This window comes from Cetorhinus maximus, chromosome 21 (genome assembly GCF_964194155.1).
Source record: "Cetorhinus maximus chromosome 21, sCetMax3.hap1.1, whole genome shotgun sequence".
Taxonomy (NCBI): Eukaryota; Metazoa; Chordata; class Chondrichthyes; order Lamniformes; family Cetorhinidae; genus Cetorhinus; species Cetorhinus maximus.
The window spans coordinates 71,220,318-71,242,045 of record NC_135899.1 but is presented as its reverse complement, the minus strand read 5'-3'; the positions used below and the strand labels follow the sequence as shown (position 1 = coordinate 71,242,045).

General features: G+C 42.0%; 1 long non-coding RNA gene across 1 annotated transcript in view; it reads left to right on the top strand.

Moving 5' to 3' along the window:
- The first annotated feature begins 4,395 nt into the window (after positions 1 to 4,395).
- Positions 4,396 to 21,728, top strand: part of LOC144695981 (uncharacterized) — a 34,478-nt gene continuing 17,145 nt past the window's right edge. The window contains exon 1 of the long non-coding RNA XR_013580043.1: positions 4,396 to 4,480. This is a non-coding gene — a long non-coding RNA (uncharacterized LOC144695981). The remainder of the gene's footprint in view (positions 4,481 to 21,728) is intronic.

Here is a 21,728-nt window from a genome sequence, read left to right as displayed (position 1 = left end):
CATCCCTGCAGGGGCGTCTGCTATCATACGAGGGTTCTCGTGATCTTCTTTTGTCTCCCACAGGCCAGTCATGGAGTGGGAGGTTGCCACTGCAACAGCCCCTGAAGAAACTAAACCAGCAGAGCCAGCACTGTCACATCATTCAAGTACACCCTCCAACAGATACACTCACGTCAGCGGCCCCTCGCCCATTTAGAAAGGGTGGTACTGGGTGAAGAGCACAGCACCAGTGAGGAAGAGAAGTGATGAAGGCAGAGACAGCTGTGGGAAATTCTCCTCAGAGGATGGAGCACAGACACAGCCAATGCTCAGATGCACGGCCTTGGGAGTCACAAGCAAGGTGGCTTTATGTTGACCAGCAGCACGAGCTGTGTGCCCATATGTTGGACTTCCCTGAGGCAGTGTGTCCAAGTGAGGAGTTAATTAACTCGCAGATCACAGACAGTCAGACCCACACACACACGCACACGCACACACACACACACACACCATCCTGACTCATGGATACAAAGTGAGCTCCTCCATTGAGAGAGTGGCCAATCTCATTGAAGATGACCTCACACCTTGCCAGTAGCATCAAAGTCACTGTGGCCTTGAACTTCTTTGCCTCAGCTTCTCCCACAGGTCAGCAGTGGATCTTGATGGCACCTCTCAAGCAGCGGTGCACCATTGTATCTCAAAGGCCACTAATGCCCTATTTGTGAAAACTGGGCCATACAATTTCAAACAGAAGGGGCTTTGCAAGAGCAAAGAACTGTAGGATTTATCTCCATTGCTGGATTCTCGCAGGTGAAGGGCATCATCAATTGCACTCATGTCTGACAGGACACTGAATCAGCACCCAGTGGAATTCATCACAAGGAAATGTTTCCACTCACTTATTATTCTGCTGGTATGCAGCCACTTTGCCTCAGCAAGTGCTTCCTGCATGTGTACTCACAGCTGTTCCTGGCAGCTGCCTTGACATCTTCATCCTCCGGCAGTCCAGGCTGCCGCTGCTCTTATGTCACCACCAGAACTCCGTGGGTGGATTCTAAGGGACAAGGGATACGCCTTGAAGAGATGGCTCCTCGCCCCTCTATGTGACCTCTTAATCAGGGTGATGTTAACACCATATGGAGAACCATATGTGGCAGCCCTCGGAGTAGACATAGGAATTCGCACTGATATGCACAGAGTACATGCAGTTCTTTGTAACCTTGGCTGATTAGTTGATGCTGATGATGCAAAGGGGCATGAAGTGGCTGCCAGTTGCACCCCAGATGGTGGGGCCCTCTAGCAATCCAAGGGGGAAGACAGTCACCAATGAGGACGAGGGAGCCACCCCTCACAGGGCAGCATCATCGTCATCACGCCTCTGACTGAGAGAAAGCTATGCAACATGGTCCAGAGTCGGAGGTTGCCCCTGTATTGACGCCAGTGTAGCAGCTTCTGAGGGTGCAGTGAGGATGACTTCCATGTGTATCTCAGCCGCAAGCATACACACATGAGCAGGCTGCCTCCACCTCATCCGAGGCCACTAGGGGAGTACAGCATAGGAATGTTCGAGAGCAGCTGCCACCATGTCGGTCAGAGCACTGGGTTCACTGGGGTTTGTTTACCTTGTCAATGTGCACATTGTAATTTATTATTAACACTGGAAATGGCAAGTCATGATCCCAGAAGGGTGAGCCTCCATCCTTTCATGGCACGACTGCAATAGAGGGATGAAGTGCTGAAGGGAAGCCATGGTCTTTTGAATGAGAACAATGAGACCTCTGGATGGATGTACACCATATGCTGGTGTTAAGAATGGATCTCTTCAAGATTGTGTTTTCAACTGTGCATTCTCACAGGCAGAACAAATTAAGTGCCAGAGCATGCCTTACAGCCGGATGAGTAGCGTTCAGGAGAAATGCGCCTGGATCAGATGTGCCTGGTGCCCTGACGAGTGCTTTGACTCCTGAGGCAGGCCCGGCTGCCCCCATGCATTGCACGGGCACAATCCATATCATCCTCCTCCTCACCCTCTTCAAGGTTCATTCCTCTCTGAAGGACCATGTTATGGAGAGCACAGCAGGCCATCACGATGAGCAAGAGCAGGGGTATATTGTAGGGTGCCATATGATCGGGCAAGGCATTGGAACCACATTGATCTGGTCTTTGTGAGCTGATGGCTACAGTTGTAGCTTCTCTGTGGCTCCATCTAGTGGTCACATAAAGGGGTGAGAAGCCATCCTTTCAAGGGAGACCCCTTGCCCCCTAGAATCCATCCACAGGTTTTCGGACATAAGAGCTGCGGCAGCCTGGACTTCCAGAGGATGATGACATCAAGGCAGCTGCCTATTCAATAGAACTTCCCATGGTAAGCTCTCAATGATGATCAGACATCCAGTTCTCAATTTACCACCTTTTGCTCCACCTAACTGGAAGGAATTTGAAGGCAGGCTCGAATTCCGTTTATGGCCAAACTTGGCAGCCTCGAGCTGCCTGTCTCGTGCCATCACCGCTCTTACCCAGTGCCACCCAACCCACCATTTGTTGCCATCAAAAACGGCCAGACGCACAGAGCTGGGAGAAGGAGAGGCAGACGGAGCAGTGTTTATATCGCAAAACAGCCTGGACCCAGGAGTTGTTTCCAGTAAACTGGGGGTTTGAAATACAGAAGTCTAGCCCAACTTGCCTGCACTTAACAGGGGGAATAGGTGGGGGATGATGGGGCGGGGGGTGGTGGTGGTGGTGAGGGCCGTGGGTGTGAGGGGAACCTGCTTTGAAACAACCATCACCAACCTACTTGCGCTCCACAACCTCCACCCAGGTCTGAAGAAAAAAGAGTGATGATTAAGGAAGAAGCACTCCATGTTGACAAGGCCCAAACAGAACTCCACAAGATAAGAAAGGGATCTGGTGCGTCCTCCTACTCGAACAACGATCGCTGTCGTTCAGAACAACAGCAATAATTGGTCAGTCAGCCTGTCAGTCGGGGTGATCTATGAGCCAGATTGGGTGCTTCGGACACTGACCACCCAGATTGACAGGCTCAAAAACAAAAATACCTGGGAAAAACTCAGCAAGTCTGACAGCATCTGGGGAGAGGGATACAGTTAACGTTTCCAGTCCGAATGACTCTTCATCGGAACTAAGAAATATAGAAATGAGGTGGAATTTCTTAGTTCTGGTGAAGAGTAATTCGGACTCGAAATGTTAACTGTGTTCCTCTCTGCAGATGCTGTCAGACCTGCTGAGTTTTTCCAGCTATTTTTGGTTTTGTTTTGGATTTCCAGCATCCACAGTATTTTGCTTTTATCAGATTGATACTTGGCCATGAGTCCGGGCTCCCCTGCAGGCATGGACCCCAGTGATTAGGACCATCTTCATTCCCTCTCCCAGGCTCTGCTTAAATCTGATTTTACTTTGCACAGGATGCAACAATGCCTTATTTATTTTTTGATACAGCTGTAACCATTTAATCAACCTCAGTCCTTCACTAGTCAAATGGTTCAGGATCTTTACATGACCACTAGATGTCTCAAAGTGCTTTACAGCCAATGAAGTACTCTTGAAGTGTAGTCATTTTTGTAATGCAGTAAGCACAGCAGGCAATTTGCACACAGCAAGCTCCCACAAACAGCAAAGTAACAGCGACCAGATAACCTGTTTTTGTAATGTTGATTGATGGATAAATATTGGCCAGGACTGGGTGTAACCCCCTTGCTCCTCTTCAAAACACTGCCATGGGGTCTTTTACATCCACTCAAGCAGGCAGATGGGGCCTCGGTTTATCGTCTCATCTGAAAGAAGGCACCTCCAATCATGCAGCGCTCCCTCAGTATTGCACTGGAGTGTCAGCCTTGATTTTGTGCTGAAGTACCTAGTGTATTTAGTTAAAGGATTGTGACATCTTGTACAACAAAAGAGATAAGGAGCATAAATGAGGATTTCATCAGCAGATGAGCTGAATTGATCAATGTCACAAACTAATAGTTTACCATCACTTGAGGTAGCAGTTGGGTGCGTGGTGCGGGGGTTGCATTCTATGTATAATGATACAATAAACACAATTAGACAGAACATTTTTTTACCATTTCACCACATATTGCCCTTGCTTCACAAACAAAAAGCAAACCACATGTGAATATGGAAGATGAGTTAGCAGTGATTCATTACTTCGAATCTATTTTAAAATGTGGATTTCACTTTACGCTGACCTTTTGTCCTACAATATAGAAAATACATGGAAACAGTGGAACAAACCCGATGTGGCGTTTATGGTGCTGGTAATGAATTCAAAATAGCCTTTGCCTCAGTGTCCACTACTAAATATAATGAGTTGGACTAAATTAACAACAAGGTCTCAGTTACAAAGGATTTGATTTAAGCCGACCTTGAATTTCCTGTTGCAGGAAACGATGTTCATTTTCTGGTTGTGCAACAGAGAGTTTGTGAAAACCTTCAGAAAACGAAAGGCATCAGTGACTTAAATCTACCCATTCAAAAAGAGGTGAGTTGACATAAACAAAAGATAGAGCTGATGTAGAGATTTTCTAATTAATTGCGAATTCTAACACATAAATAAGATGGCCTCGATTTTCCGATCAAAAATGTTAGGCTGTTATTTACAAATGCACTTTTACATCAAAGTGCAAGGGTGTGTTACTTGCCTGATGCATCGACCTCAGTTTCCGATGTATATTTAGCAAGATCTTTACTACCTCGTCGAGTGAAGATGAAGGTAGTTGTTTTCCTCACACAATCACTTGGTGGTTGCAAAGTTGTATTTACAGCAAAACAGCATTTATCAATGTTTTTACTTTTTAACTCATTCATGGGATGCAGGCATTTTCTGCCATTCTTTGCCTTTAGGAGGTGGTGCTGGGGAGCCACATTCTTGACTAGGTCATTCCAAAGGGCAGTTACAAATCAACCATGTTGCTGTTGGTCTGGAGTTACATGCAGGCCAGACTGCCTGAATAGCAGATTCCTTTCCATCAAGGGCATTAAGTGAACCAGATGGTTTTTTACAACAATCTGTTAGAGTCATAAGTCAATTTCTAATACTAGCTTCTTATTCCAGATTTATTTAATTAACTGGATTTAAATTTCCCAGAGGCCATGGTGGGATTTGAACTCAAGTCTCTGAATCATTAGTCTAACAACATAACCATTATGCAGCAGTACTCCTGGAGCAAATACATTGTACTATCAGCAACTGGAATCTATGTGCAGCAATGTTTCTAAACAGAGAAGCCCACCACAGAGATACACTGGGCAAGGCCTTTAATTCCCTGTAATCCATGAGCATTTGTATAGCTTCGTTCTCAGTACTTGTAATTAGTTTATTAAGTTCTGTATTTTTGGGATTGCACTGTTTCTAAAGAACAATTTTTATTAAAGTATTGTCATGACTCATTGGGGATAGTGCGCTGTACTATCAAGCCCCACTGCTCCCTGATCTGTGACAAATGTGAAAAGTTTGACCAAACCATCAGATTGCCCCAATTCTACCTAACTGTTTAATTTAGGTTAACAGAATACGAGCACCAGGTTTGTAAACTTAATAAGTAAATAACTTTTTATTGAACAAATTGTCTTTAATTAGTGGCAAAAGAAAGAAATATGAACTGCTAACTTCTAACTCAATAACTTAAACTCTACCCCTTCTTAAACCCCTATACACAAACATACACACGACACACAAAACATGGATTTTAAGGGTGAGATAAAACAGTTCCATATCACCAATCCGGAGTACAGGATTAGATAGGTTGATTCTGATTGATGCCTTCCAAATTCCTTGCAGTTTGTTGTTGATGACATGAGCTGGTCTCCCAGCGCTTTCAGTCTGTCATTCACTGGTTGAAAATCTTGTTTTTCAATGTCTCGTCTGGTGATTTTTCCCCTTTTCCTATTGACAGGGGTTTTCAGAGAAAGCAGGTTACAGAGATGTGAGGTATAGCCAGCTAGCTATTATGGCAGAATTGCTGGAATCTTACAAACACAGGAGAGACAGGTTTCAGGTCTTCCCTCTTTTCAGGCTATGAACTATTCTGCTTGCACTATTACCACACAAAACCCTGGTCACCGGGTCAGGAGCCAATTAAAATGCTGTTGTCAGGCAGTTCCCCTTAGTCCAGAACTCCTTTCCGGCACCATCCTGTTCTCTTATGGCACCCTATGTTCCAGAATAGCAACATTGTAGATATTCCTCATCCTGCTCCAGTGGAAATCTTTCGACTACAGCCATGGTAGCTTTTTAAAGCCATAGTCCAATGTTAAAGCCACAGTCCAAGAAAATAAGAAGATATGTTCTATACAACAGTCCAACAGAAATAAAAAGATATGGCCCCTACATGCCTCCACCTTTAAAAGAGATGAAATGCCATTTCAAAAATGCGTTTCATCACAAAGTATGTGAGACATGGACAACAAAACACGCGACCTACATTCATTCAGCCATCCTTCCCCCTTATACTTATTTCAGTACTTTACACCCAGGACAATGCATCCACGATCACATTATCCTTAGCAGCGATGTGAACAATCTTTACATTGAATGGTTGAAACAATAGACTCCACCTAAACAGTCTCACGTTTCGAATTTTAAACCTCCCCAGGAACACCAGCGGTTTATGGTCAGTGTAGATTAGTGTTTCTTTGATATCATGTCAGGTATAAACTTCAAAGTGTTGAAGAGATAACAACAATGCTAGAGTTTCTTTTTCTACTGTAGATAACTTCCTCTGATATTGATTTAGTTTCCTGGAAAAGTATCCCTTTCCTTGCTTTTGGATTTGGTTCTTTTTTTCTTGATCTTTACTCTTGCCCTGTTCCACATCATTACTACTGGATTTAACCCAGTTTTCTTTGTGTTTTTGTTCCCTGCCTCTGCTTCTTGAGTTCGCATGTTTTTTCTCTTTCTCTATTATTTCTTTTACCCTATCTTTACTTCTAGATTCTTGTCCCTCTTCTCTCTATCTTTGTCTTTGCTCTGTTCTCTATCTCAGCTTCTAGATTTTGATTTGGCCCTTTTTTCTTGCTCTCTGCTTTTACTTCATTCTCGACTTTTAGATTTTGATTTGGCACGTTTTGCTCTCTCTTTGCTTTTGCTCTGTTTACGATCTCTACTTCTGGATTTCCCCTCTTTACCATTACTCTGCTCTGGGTCACATCTGCTGGATTTTGACTTGACTTGTTTCTCCAACTCTTTTCCATTAGTCTGCTCTGGTGCTACTCTACATGCTCCTGTTTTGTAATGGGTAATGGCCCTACACAATCTGCTAATACCTGACTAAATGGTTCTTCAAAAACTGGTATGGGTATTAAAGGTGCTGGTTTGATTACATGTTGAGGTTTACCGACTACTTGACATGTATAACATGTTCTGCAAAATTGCACTACATCTTGGCCAGGTAAAATGCTTGTTTATCGATGCTTGGTTTTCTGTGTTCCTACATGCCCTGCCATAGGGATTTCATGTGCTACTCGCAATATCTCCTTGCAATGTTTGGGCAGTACCATTATCTGATGAACAACCATCCATTCCTCATCCACAGGTCTGTGAGGGCATCTCCACTTCCACATCAGAACTCTGTTTTTAAGGTAATAGCACTCTGGAACTCCTGTCTCAGCTTCAGTGTGAGCTGACTGTGTTAACTTGTTTAACCCTGGATCTGCTTTCTGAGCCTCAATTAATGAAGACGTGCCAAACACTTCCTCTGAATTATCCTCATCTTTAAAGAAAGTTTTGGCTACTCTAACATCTGCTCATAGCACTACTTTGACCTCTGGTAATGGACTTTGTTTAGCCATTGCTCTGGTCACCACACATGATGGAAAGATACCAGGAACCTGTTCTTGTAACTGCTCCGTCTCTTTAGCCTCTCTGGGACTTTCCGTAATTATGGGCAAAGCTATAACCTTCACTCCTGCCAAATCATTCCCCAGGAGTAAATCAACTCCATCCATGGTTAATTTCTTAACCACTCCTACAACCAGCGATCCAGACAACAAATCACATTCCAATTGCATTTTGTACAATGGAACTGGGATATACTCTCCACTTATCCCGTTTACCAATACTTTAGCTTTCATTGAACTCTCTGAAGGGAAAACTAGGTCCTTCTCCAGCAAAAGAATTTGAGTAGCTCCTGTGTCCCTTAATATAGTTATGGGTTTAGCTGCATCATTTGATGAAAAAGGGATTATCTTTCCTTTAGATAAAAACCCTTTATTTCTCTCATCTACCTTATTCACTTCACCAGCATTCACAGCAGTGGTTACCTCCATACCCTTATTTGTAGTTAAAACTAAAATTTGATTTGTGGCATTTTCTTTTTGAGCTCCCTTTTCAGACTCACTCTTACGAACTCCAATAAGTCCCATTGGCTTCCCTTGCAACTTCCAGCATCCTAAGCAAATGTGTCCCACTTTATTAAAGTGGAATCACTTAGGCCTTCAAGTTTTACCTCCATCCTCAGAACTTTCCTTCCTGATCTGGGGAGGAGATCTCAGGGTATTCCCAGCTATCCATTCTTTACCCTGGCTACTTGCCTTCCTTTCACCCTCCCACTTTCTATCCTCTTCAAATTTATGGGGGTGATGGAAAAAAGGTTTAATTTTACGTATCTGCTGGTCTCTCCGAGAACCTCATAGGTAGTTTTGACTCCTAATCCTTGTATCCACCTGTCAAAACTATTTTGCTTAATCCTTTCAAATTGAATGTAAGTTTGCCCCCATGCCGATTCCTTAAATTTCAAAACTATTGTCTGTATGCTTCAGGGACCAATTTAAATGCACTTAAAATGGCCTTTTTCACCACATCATAATCCCTATAAACCTCCTCTGACAGTGAAGCATAAATTTCCTGTGCTCTACCTGTCAATTTGCTCTGCATGGGCAATGTCCAGTTTTCTTTTGGCCAGTTCATCTGTTTAGCTACCTTCTCAAATGAAATAAGGGATGCTTCAACATCTCTTTCTTCAAATTTTGGAAGAGCTTGTACAAATTTAAACATCCCCCCGTTGGATTCTGATCTGGACATAAGTCCTGCCTCACCTCCTCGTGTCTCTTTTTTAAATGCCAGCATTCTCAGCTGGAATTCTCTTTCTCTTTTCTTGTCTCCTATCCTCACCATGTCTAATTCCCTTTCTTGTTTTCTTTCTTTCTCCTGCCTTCCTGCCTGTCCCCTTTGGAATGCCCTTTCTCTTTCCTTTTCTGCTGCCTCTAGTACCACTTTTTAAATTTGCAACTGAAATTGAGCACATTCCAATGAATCACCCCTCGGAGAACTTGATCTCTTAGATATTCCTTCCAGTTTTAAATGCTGTGCTACCTGTTTGTATATCTCTGCCTTCATAGCTTTGGCAGGTAACCCAACTCTTAATTTACTTGCCAATTCAATTAGCCTGGCTTTTGGGATCTCTTGTAAAATTGTCAGGGACATCTCTTCCACTTGCAGGAAAGCTTTAGCAGTTTCCAGTGCCATCTTATTTTTGATAATAGAAAACTGGTGTTTCCTTTTAGACTTTATTACTTACTAAATCTACACCCAAATCGTTGTTGTCTTTTGTTCCAAAATATCCTGAACTCAAGCCCCCAAGCTTTGTCACGACTCATTGGGGATAGTGCGCTGTAATATCAAGCTCCACTGCTCCCCAAACCGAGACAAATGTGAGAAGATTGACCAAACCATCAGATTGCCCCAATTCTACCTAACTGTTTAATTTAAGTTAACAGAATACGAGCACCAGGTTTGTAAACTTAATAAGTAAATAACTTTTTGTTGAACAAATTGTCTTTAATTAGTGACAAAAGAAAGAAATATGAACTGCTAACTTCTAACTCAATAACTTAAACCCTACCCCTTCTTAAACCCCTATACACAAACACACACACACACACATGACACACAAAACATGGATTTTAAGGGTGAGATAAAACAGTTCAATAGCACCAATCTGGAGTACAGGATTCGATGGGCTGATTCTGATTAATGTCTTCCGAATTCCTTGCAGTTTGTTGTTGAGGAAATGAGGTGGTGTCCTAGCACTTTCAGTCTATGGTTCACTGATTGAAAAACTTGCTTTTCAGTGTCTCGTCTGGTGATTTTCCCCCTTTTCCTCTTGACAGGGATTTTCAGAGAAGGCAGGTTACAGAGATGTGAGGGATAGCCAGCTAGCTATTATGGCAGAATTGCTTGAATCTTACAAACACGGGAGAGAGAGGTTTCAGGTCTTCCCTCTTATCAGGCTATGAACTATTCTGCTGGCACTATTACCACACAAAACCCTGGTCACCGGGTCAGGAGCCAATTAAAATGCTGTTGTCAGGCAGTTCCCCTTAGTCCAGAACTCCTTTCTGGCACCATCTATGGCACCCTATGTTCCAGGATAGCAACGTTGTAGATATTCCTCATCTGCTCCAGTGAACATCTTTCAACTGCAGCCACGTTAGTTTTTTAAAGTCACAGTCCAAGAAAATAAGAAGATATGCTCTCTACAACAGTCCAACAGAAATAAAAAGATATGTTCCTTACAGTATCCTAATAGTGTGAAATGCTGGAGGTGAAAATATTTGACATTTGATGCATCGACCTTATGTTTCCCACGTATTTTTAGCCACATCTTTGCCACCATGTTGAGTGAAGATGAAGGTAGTTGTTTTCTTCACAGAGTCACTTGGCGATAACGTTCGGACTTCAGATCCTAAAGTAGTTAGTGTTTGTCTCTTTCCTCCACCATTATGGCAACATTAACCTATTCATCAACCTTAAACTTCAATGGTAAACTGGGTTATTAGCTATTTAAAAACAGAAAAGGCTGAAAATACTCTACAGATCTGGCAGCGTCCGTGGAGAGAGAAACAGAGTTAACATATCAGGTCTGTGACCTTTCATCAGAACTGGGGAAAGTTAGAGGTGTATTAGGTTTTGAGCAGGTGAAAAGGGACGGTGGGAAAAAGAACAAAAGGGAAGGTCAGTGGTAGTGTGGAGCAGTGGAGATTAAAAAACAAAAGGTTTCATGGTGCAAGGCCAAAGAGAGTGACAATCATAGACTCAGAATGGTTACAGCCCAAAAAGAGGCCATTCAGCCCATCAAGTTCATGTAAGTTCTTTGCAAGAGCAACTCAGCTAGTTCTGCTCCCTCTCCTTTTCCCCATAACCCCACACATTATTTTTCTCTTCAGATAATTTTCCAATTCTTTTTTGAAAGCCCATGATTGATTCTGCCTCCACCAGACGCTCAGGCAGTGCATTCCAAATCCTAAACACTCACTTGTGTGAAAACTGTTTTCTCTCATTTTGGCTCTGATTCTTTTGCCAATCAATGTAAGTCAGTGTCCTCTGGTTCTCGACAATTCCCCCAGTGGGAACAGTTTCTCCCCGCCAATTCTGTCCAGACCCCTCGTGATTTTGGATATGTGTCAAATATCTCCTCAACCTTCTTTTCTCTAAGGATATAAGACTCAGCTTTGCCAATCTATCCATGTAGCTAAAGTCTCACACTCCCAGAACCATTCTCTTAATCTTTTCAGCACCCTCTCTAATGCCTTCATAAATATGGTGCTGAAAAATGCAAAGTGAAGAGTTGAGAAAACTATCAGCATTGGGCTATAAACTAAATTGTATTAATTTACAGTTAACCCCACTGTACCGATAGACTAAATCATTGATATCATCTGCATTCTACAGGGCAGCAGTAAGTAAAGCAGATAAGATCTTGGGCTGCACTGCACTTGGACTAGAACACAATCCCAGGACAGGGTATTGAATCTATACAAAGCATTGTTCTTTTGTATCTAGCTGGAGCATTTCCTGCAGCTCTACTCACCCTATTACAGGAGGACATTATGGCACTGCTGTGATAAAGGGCCACATGTGCTATCAGGCATGAGCTTCAACAACAGGCAAAAGTATGATCTCTTTAAACTGGAAAAAAGACTAAGAGGAGATCTTATTGAGATATTGCAGATTTTAAAATATATCAACAAATTGAACTCCGAGTAACTGTGCACCATTGCCCCAAAGTCAAAGGAACAGGGAACGAAACTTACTTGAGGAAAGGTCGATGGATAGATCCGATATAATATCACACCGACAATGGGAAATTTTTGGAATGCACTGTCCAGGGAGGAGATTGAGGCCACAAAACCCTCACATTCTCATGGAAGACGTACAAAACCCAGAGTGAGTTAGGGATAAATATCTGGAAAACTGCCCCACCTCAACCAATATTATGTAATTGGAAGTAGTAATTGTGATGAAAAAGACACAGGCTCAGAAACTCAACTCAGGGTCAAATAGGATGCAAATAGCCTGATTCAACCTGTGGCCCTTACTAAGGAGGAGGACGAGGTCAGTGGCAGGGGAATGGAATTTATACTAGGTGCCAATGGTGATAGCTTCAGGCTTCCTGTTGTTTAGATGGAGTAAATTGTAGCTCATTAATGATTGGATATAGGAGAGACATGTAGTATAAAAAATAGTGAAAGGGGTCAGGATAGGTGGTGGAGAGGTAGCACTGGGTATACATGTGATAGTTGGCCCCTTGTCTGCAGATGAGGAAGAGGAAATGCGAACTAATGAATCGCTCATCAAATGAACCATCTTTTCTCCAGGTGGTTTCTTTAAAAAAAAATTGAGAATATGCTTCACATTTAAAACTCGCTCCTTTAAAGTAACTCTTTTTCCAAATCCTTGCTGTGGGAAAGCAGTCAACACACCCAGAAAGGTGACAGCATGCCTGATACTAAAGGCACATTGCTGTTTTGGCTGTCTGAAGCTGTATTGTTGTATTTTCCTCTTCCTCCCTCCAGTTTGATTTACATGTGATACCAAGAAGGAACTGCAGTATGGATCACTTGCAAGTTTGCATCAGCTGCAAATTTGGAAGCCATCCACATTCACAGCTCCACTTGAGCCATTCTAGGCCAGTGCTCAAGGTTAGATAAGAAAACATCAATCTCACTGTTGGAAGATAAGTGAATTAGTCTCATTGAATGGAATATTCAATAAGCTGTACAAAAGATACATTTCATATTAAAAGTGGCTGATGTTCTGATAGTTCAAGCTTAAACAAAAAAAACACCCCAGCTGTTTACTTTCCCTTTGGTTTCCCTGTGTTGTATCGCCTGCAGCTTTTCAGTAAATGAGCATCAATATTCGTCTGTCAGCTGTTGTTCTTCTTTTCCTCTTTTCGTTCTTTTTTAAAGGCAGCACCTAATTGTTTGCCTCTACAGGGACACAAGCGGATTGAGAGCTTGCCCAAACAGCTATTGGCAGGAATTCCTAACATGTAGAAACATCACAGCTGCTTCTTTGAAAGCAGTTTAGGAACAGAAATCTGAATTTTCCTTTTCTTTGACTCATTCTTGGAACTAATCCACATTCGCAGCTTTAACTGTCACATAGGGGACATTTTAGGAAAGTCTTGAAGGTTATAAAAAATCAATATCACTGGTGGATATTAACCAGTCATGCTGAATGGAATATTTCAGTCAGCTACACAAAAGATACATTTCAGATTAAAGATGATTGGCTGTGTCCTGCTAGCATTTATTGCCCATCCCTAATTGCCCTTGGGCAGGTGGTGGATTCCTGTTCCACTGCAGTCCATGTGGTGTAGCTATACCCACAATACTGGTAGGGAGGGAGTTCCAGGAATTTGCTCCAGCAGCAGTGAAGGAACAGTGATATATTTCCAGGTCAGGATGCTGTGTAGCTTGGAGGGGAACTTGCAGTTGGTGGTGCTCCCATGCATCTGCTGCCCTTGTTCTTCTAAATGGTAGAGGTTGTAGGTTTGGAAGGTGCTGATGAAGGAAGCTCAGTGAGTTATTGCAGTGTGTCTTCTAGATGGTGCGCACTGATGCCACTATGTGCCGGTGGTGAAATGAATGTTTAAGGTCGTGCATGGGATGCTGAGCAAGCGGGCTACTTTGTTATGGATGGTGTCGAGTTCCTTGAGTGTTTTTGAGCTGCAATCGCCCAAGCACGTGGAGAGTATTCCATCACACTCCTATCTTATGTCTTGTAGATCGTGAATAGGAAGTCAGGCAAGTTATTCTCCACAGAAATCCCAGGCTGTGACTTGCTCTTGTAACCACAGTATTTATATGGTTGGTCCAAGTAAGTTTCTGATCGGAGGTAACCAGGATGTTGATAGTGGGGAATTCAGCAATTGTAATGTCATTGAATGTCAAGGGGAGATGGTTAGATTCTCTTGTTGGAGATGGTCATTGCCTGGCATTTGTGTGGCACAAATATTACTTGCCACTTATTAGCATTAGCCTGAATGTTATCCAGATCTTTCTGCATGCAGGCATGGACTGCTTCAGTACCTGAGGAGTTCTGAATGGTGCTGAACCCAGTGCAATCATCAATGAACCTGTGCACTCTGACCTTATGTTGAAGGGAAAGCCATTAATGAAGCAGCTAGATGGTTAGGCCTAAGACACTGCTCTGAGGAACTCATGCAGCAAGATACTGGGACTGAAATGATTGGCCTGCAGCACTCACAACCATCTTCTCTTGTGTTGGGTATGACTCTAACCCCTTGGACATTGGCTGTAAGGTATGATTCAATGAGAATGATTTTTCCAGACTGTTGTTTGACTAGTCTGTGTGACAGTTCTCCCAATTTTGACAGGAACCCCAAATGTTAGTGAGGTCAACTGGGAAGTGTGTGCCACTGTGGTTTCTAGTGCCTAGATCAATGTCACCTGGTTCATTCAATTTTATTCTTATTCAACTTTTCTGTAATAGTTTGGTACAACTGAATAGATTGCTAGACCTTTTCAGGGAACAGTTTAGAGTTAACCACATTGCTGTGGGTCTGGAGTCACGTGTAGGCCAGACCAGGTAAGGATAGTAGATTTCCTTCCCTGAAGGGCATTAGTGAGCCAGATGGGTTTTTACAACATTATTAATGAGACTAGCCTTTTCTTCCCGATTCCTTAATGCTCAACTGGGATTTAAACTCATGGTTCCAGAGCATTAGTTTGGGCCCCTGGCTTACTAGCCCAGTAACATTACCAATATGTTACTGTCCTCTGAGTCTAGTGATAGAGGCCAGTTGTAGTATCCACTATCAGCATGGCTGCGACTAACATCAATTCGGCAAGTGACCAGTGGTTGAATGTGTGACATTTGTAGTCTGCATGTGGCTTAAGCAAAGGACGTTCATAGCTGACATAACCATAGTAGCACATCAATTAACACCTGCCCCCTATCAGCCAAAGACAAATATAAAAGAAACAGAATAAGCTCCATGTAGTAACATTGCTGCTTTCTGTGAAATGAGGGATTGAGAACGTATTGGTGCAATTTTTGCCGTTAACCTGCTTTTACCTGGATATATTCCCAATACCAGGTATCCATTGTCCAATTATCTGCCAAATTATTTAATGGAATTGGCATTTAACATTGACATTGCATCAATAACTGAGGAAAATCTATGTGAAGGTGTTTCAATGTTTACTGCAGTTTGAGTAAGCAGTAGACTTGTTAACACAGAAACTTGTGTAAATTTTGTACTCACTCCAGCTACGGTTGTAGTACTCCAACAACCCTTTTTAATACTTTGATGGGCAGTGGGTGTCCTTGCAAGGCCAGCATTTGTTGCCCATCCCAAGTTTCCCTTGAGCCACATGGATTGCGAGACCATTTCAGAAGGAAGTTAAGATTCAACCACATTGCTGTGGGTTTGGAGTCACATGTAGGCCAGGCAAGGTAAGGATGGCAGATTTCCTTCCCTAAAGGATGTTAGTGAACCAGATGGGTTTTTACAACAATCAATGATAGTACCATAGAACTATAGAAAAATTATGGCTCAGAAAGAGGCTATTCAGCCCATCATGTCTGTGTTGGCCATTAAAGGATGAAAAAGAAACTAGCCCTTCATTGTAATCCCACTTTCCAGCACCTGGTCTGTAGCCTTGCAGGTTTCAGCGCTTCAGATGCAGATCCTACTTTATTTTAAACCTTAGGAATAGGATAAACCTTAAACACTTACTAGATACTCACCAGATACTCACAAAACAGCTAGCTTCTTCTCCAACCAATCAAATTGCTTCTTTCCTGTCATATCACAATTTGTTTCTTTCACTCTCCTTTTGAACTCAGCGCGGGCCGGTTCCGAGCAGCCGACAGGTCCACCTCTCGTATTTGACACTAGCTTTCAATGCCAGAAGGTGGGGGGGGGGGGGGGGCGGTAGCACTAGGTAAATTGCCCCTTCAGAGACCTCCTTCTGTGCTGCAGCAATTCTGTGGTTCTGCAAGCTGCACACCACACTCTCATCTTCTCTTCCCAGAACACTAGTTTTATGATGTAATTTGGTATGTGCTGGTCAAACAAGTACCTAACTATTCTAATCCCATTTTCCAGCACTAGACCCATAGCCTTGTACACCATGGCATCACAGCTTTGTCTGTGCTGTAGACCTCTATGACTCTATGCTGAATGTTAGACATGGCTCAGCTGGTAGCACTCTCATCTCGGAGTCAGAAGGTTGTCAGCTTGACTCCCACTCTGGGACTTGAGCACACCAATCAAGGCTGATAGTGCAGCACTGCACAGTTAGAGGTGCTATCTTGTGGATGAAATGTTAAACTCAGGCCCCATCTGCCCTTCCAGAGGAGCATAAAAGACCGCATGGCACTATTCAAAGAAGACCTAGTAGTCCTAGTCAATATTTATCTCTCAATCAACATTACAAAGGCAGGTTATTTGCACATTATCACATTGCTGCTTGTGAGAGTTTTCTGTGCATACATCAATTGCTGTGTTTATTAATTATAACAATGACTACACCTAGAGATTACTTAATTGGCTGTAAATTCTTTTAGGACATCCAGTGGTCCTGAAAGGTGCTATATAAATACAAGGTTTCTCATATGAAATTTGGTTGTTTAATTGGAATCTTAGTTAAGGTACAATGATTGGTGTATGATGAAAGAAGGATGGTTGGTGAAAAGGTAAAATCTGTGTATTTTTTAATCAACACTACAGAGATTGGGTTGGCCTTAACTAACTGCTGGGAAAATAGGTTGAAGGACATTCAGTGGAGCTAAAGGCCTAGGATGGCATCCAATTGTGATTTCTATGTTTCATCAAACGAAGAGGATGAATTTATAGGAAATACCTATCAGGTGTAATGGGTGGAGCTTCAGCATTTACACAGATAGAATTGGGTTTTCGACAATAACGAGGCCATTGGCAGAATGAATAATGAGGGACGTTGTCTATCTTGTCCCCCATCCATATCTAGAATGATAGCAAACCAACTTCATTAGCAAATATTCAGGCCCTTGGACAACTTGAATATGTAGAGGTAACTAAGTATTCATCGTGATTGAATAACCTAACCAATTTGGAATCGAGCATTGCTGATGAGAGAGACTGTCGAAGCTTTTCACCTTGCATCGGGACAGATGGGCAGATACTAAATTTCAAAGGGAACAACAATTTATACTGCATGAGAAAAAGAACTCTGATTGGTCATGGCATTGCACCAGGGACCTATTATCCCCCAGGCTTTTGTTTATTCAAGAAAGGTGCAATGTCTGGACATATCCCTTTTGCCTGAAGAGTACAGGTCGCTGCATATGAATATATGTAGCTTCTAGAAAGTATAAGTGAGCTACATTGTGAGCCTGACTGATAATCTTAAATTGGTTGTTAGTGCAATTTTTTTTTGCACACTTGAGATTGTTCAGCAAATGCTGCCCAATAAAGGAATCACATCTAACATTAGAGATTATATTCTGAGTTTTGCAAGCACAGGTTTATAGAGCAAGGTCAACATTCTGCCTATTCTGAACAGCTGAAGGGTACAGGTCGCTGCATATGAATATATGTAGCTTCTAGAAAGTATAAGTGAGCTACATTGTGAGCCTGACTGATGGTGATATGACTGACCAGTCTTTGGGATGTATGGCCTACATACCTGGCATCACACTGGCACTGAAATTCACATACCACATTACTCATTTGCGTGTTTGGAAGCAAACTGTTAGCGGGAAAGCACGCCACTGATATTGCCACTGCATAGTAGCAGTGTGAAATGGCTAGTCACACCTTTTGCTCAAATGTTTAAGACACTTTATCTTTCCAGGGTAATTTGAAGTAGATTGGGCACTTTTCAGGTCCAAAAGTGGCAGTCTTTGGCCTATTCGTGAGCATCGCGATATACAGTGATCAATGATCTGATCAGGGTGGCCATTATCCCGCAACATAGCTTCGATGTGCCTTATTTTAGTGTCATGGATAAAAGAAAACACAAACTCTGTCTATGGTCAGTGTTTTTGTGTGTGAAGTTAGTGTGTTCTTTTACCCTCAGAATGGTTTGTCCCAATTTAAATTATTTTTAAATTCACAAAAGGCTGCTGCTGGAAATTAAGAAAATTATTTATTACACTCCTGCCCCATGCTGAGGTTTTAATGCGACATCCCACACATACTGTCATACACACAAAGAACTGATACAGGTTTGGGAAAAGGACAATACAATTACATGTTAAAATGATTTCAATCTCTCCTACAGCAGGCCTGTAGTTATTTAGCTGAATTGATGCTTTAGCAGGAGTTGAGGTCAGGTAAAAGCAGAGGATCCTCAGTAAGCTTGAATGGTCAGGAGCTTGACTTTCAGGTGAACTTGAACACGGGACAGACTGGGAGCAAATCCTTCTCCCACTTTCACGGTTTGGCTTTTTTATCTCGATTGCATGGTCGACTTGCAGACTCGTCTTCCAGAGTCATATAGACTCAAAACGTTAACTCTCCACAGATGCTGCCAGACCTGCTTAGTTTTCCAGCATTTTCTGTTTTAATTCCAGATTTCCAGCACCCGCAATATTTTGCTTTTACCTAAGAGGAACTAAGTGCCTCTTCTGAAAGGGGCACCTGTAATACACAGCAACAAAAATACCAGAAACCTTAAAGGAAACTTAGCTAATCATATTAAAGTGACATTTCCAGGGGTAATGATGTACTGGAGCCTCCCCCAGTGCTCGGCAGTTGCATAAGTCCTGAATTGTACCAGCAGGCACCACTTGCTCCCTCTCCAGGGACATTTGGGCATGGATATAGCCATGGAAGAGAGGCAGGTAGCCGGGCTGAATGATCCCTTCAACCGCCTGCTGCCTGTACCTGTTCATAGCCACCTTAGCCAGGACCAATAGTACCATGAGGAAGCCCTCCGATCTGCCTGCTCCACTCTGTGCCTGATAGCCAAAGATCAGGAATGTTGGACGACCACTTACACCTCAGAAATCATATTCAACTTGAATCAAGTTGATTTAATCTGTGGCAGTTTATATGGGAAGCTATTTATTCAATTCATATCTCAGGTATTTTCGAAAGCCTGAGTTATTGCCTATAGATTCAATTCTTGGAAAGCAGCACGGTAAATTTACAATCGTGATCCACATCACTAACTTTGTAGTAACTTTGGAGGGAGATGTTTCAACTCAAGCCACAATTATAGTAAATAACTGTTCAGGCTTCCTCAGAGAGCATTCTGACCATAGTTAGTAACATGAAACTTGCAAATTAATATAAATTTCCAAGAGGTCCCACCTCCAAGTCTTTCTATTCATATATTTAGAGTTTAATTCCTAATATCAGGCACAGTACCAACTTTCCTTTTAATTAAAAATTCAGCTGTACATAAAATAAACTCAAAATTGTTGGCTTTTGATAAATTTAAAAATTATTTCACATTACTCATGTTCATAACGCAATAGTACTAATTAATGTTCATTCCAATTTGCGAGCAGTGCCTGATCTGTATAGCCAAAAGATTGCTCTAGCCACATAAAACATTAATTTTAAATTTTGACTCTTGGCATACTTCCATAATAAATCAAATAAATTATCATTTCCCTGCCAAGCACTTTTACTCAAAACAAGTAGATTGAAGCCTTGTTATTTTTAAGGCCACATCCACCATCATGATTGTCTGCCAAACCTTTATGTTGACAACGAATGTTACAAATTGCCCTACACTGTAAGATGGTTTTTTTGCATGATGGTGAAGATAAAGCAATGCACTTTAGACTCCTTTGCCCTCCCAAATAAAAAAAAGCTTACTTAAGAGTTTTAACTGAAGTTGGTGCGCTTGGTAAATTATAACACAGGGATTTTCTTTTACATGTAAGAGGTTGTAAGTCAAAGAATTTCCATTGTGTCAATATTAATAATTCAAAATTAGAAAATGCCACAGAGCAAAAAATGCCGGTCCTTCTAAAAGGGTAGCATGACTTACTAATTTCCCTTTCCCTCAAATCCAAATACCACTCTCAGCTAATCGTTGAAGTTTTATTTTTGGTCAATGAATATAAAATTAATGTTGTTACAAATGTGAAAGGAATCCATTTTTTAAAAACTTCCTGGAATGGTACTCCTTTTCTCCTGCCTATGGCCAAGCCTTATTAGGGCTTTTAAGCAAAAAAAAAATTTGCATGATTTGTAGCTGGCATAGTTCTTCAATTAAAGTTATTCCATCTATCAGAAGATCAATCTCCCAACTACCCAGTAACTTATGAGAATGCCTGTGCCTTTACTATATTTTGGACAAATCTTGAGCTTGCATGCATTACGCAGCAAGTCTCACTAGATGGCAACCTTCACCCTTACAACGGCAAGTTTTGATTAAAGCATAAATGCTCGCACAGCCCACGTCCCTCAGCACAGAAGATTGTGATTCTTCTGCTTAACTTGCTATTTTGTAAATACATAAATTATATTTTTAAAATGAAAGAATTAAACTAACACCCATGTTGTCAACCCATAATTTTTTTAAAAAAGAATCAAACATACTGTGGATACTGGAAATCATAAGTAAAAACAGAAAATGGTGGATATACTCAGCAGAATTGTACGCCTCCAAAAGATGCTACCAAAGTTAACATTTCAGTCAATGGTCCTTCATCGGAACAGGAAAAAGTTAGTAATGTAACAGGGTTCAAGCAAAACAGAAGTAGTGAAAGGTCAAAAAGGAAAGGTCTGTGACCGTGTGGAAGGCACTTGACAAATAAGATGGTGGTGGCAAGGCAAAAAAGGGGTAGCTATGGGGTAAATAAAGGTACAAAGGATAGGTGGAGGTGGGGCAAATGGGAATAGCAGGGCCATCAACAGCTGCTGTACAAGAAATTGGAGGCAGTGGCTTATATCTGAAATTGTTGAACTCAATGTTAAATCCAAAACACTTCATTGAACTTCATTGTCCTCGGTGTCTCACACTATTCCAGAGAGGTCAGAATGTGAGTGGGGCGGAGAATTAAAATGACAGGCGACCAGCGGCTTGGGGGTCATACTTGCATACTGATGGATGTGTTCCACAAAGCAGTTATTCAATCTGCATTTGGTCTCCCGTTATAAGCAGTGAATACAGCATTTGAAATTGAAAGAAGTCCTTGAGAGGATGCAGAGATTTAGCAGAATGGTTCCAGAGATGAGGGATTGTAGCTCCAAGACTAGATTGGAGAAGCTGGGATTGTTCCCCTTGGAGTGAAGGAGATGGAGGGGAGATTTGATGGAGGTGTACAAGATTATGACAGATTTATTGTCCCATAATCTGATGGTACGAGGACTAGGAACACAGATTTAAGGGTTTGGGTATGAGATGCAGGGGGTGATGTGAGAAAGAACTTTTTTTTTAAAATAAAGTGAACAGTGATAACTTAAATAAAAGCAAAATACTGCGGATGCTGGAAATCCGAATCAAAAATAAAAATAGCTGGAAAAACTCAGCAG